Below are 708 nucleotides of genomic sequence, written 5' to 3'. Positions count from 1 at the left end.
TGGTCTCCATCACTGTCTGTGGGAAGAATTTGTTCTCATTCTCGATGTCCTGCACGCAGGCCTCACTGCTGGCCTGTGAACTCTCCCGCAGCGAACGCACCACTTGTTCAAGGTCCTTGATCTTCAGGAAAACACAATGGAAAGGACACAGGCGTGATTTCGGTCCAAACTGGAGCCCTAAAGTGTAGGTCTGGAATGACCATCTCATCATGGACCCAAAAGACGTCCTAATGATCCCCAAAGGGCTGATATGGACACAAGGTGACGGGCACAGAGATCCCCACCCAGACATTTCAAGTCTAAAGACTTTCACAGCAGCCAGATGACTTAGAAACAGAAACCACATCTTCTCTTATTTAAAACAATAAAACTGATTTCCTTGGTGCTTTTTACCCTGGTCCACAGGGGACCGACAAGCTGGCTGCCCACCCCTGTGGCCGCTCCTCACGCCTCTCTCCCCTGCAGACATTGCACATGATCTTCCCTCTGCTGTGAATGCTCACCTGCCTGCACCCGTGGCCTCCAGCATCACTGGCTCCTTCTCATCCTCCAGGGCTCAGTGTGATTGACAGCTCCTCAGGGAAGCCCTGCACCACCATTCTAAATGTCCTCCACCTAATAAGACTCTCCCTGGACCCACGTATATTCCCTCAATAGCACACGTCTCAAGTCACCTGGCTTGTCACCTGTCATTCCACCTCCTCGACT

This window comes from Myotis davidii, unplaced genomic scaffold (genome assembly GCF_000327345.1).
Source record: "Myotis davidii unplaced genomic scaffold, ASM32734v1 scaffold939, whole genome shotgun sequence".
Classification (NCBI taxonomy): Eukaryota; Metazoa; Chordata; class Mammalia; order Chiroptera; family Vespertilionidae; genus Myotis; species Myotis davidii.
Note: the sequence above shows the minus strand (reverse complement) of the source record.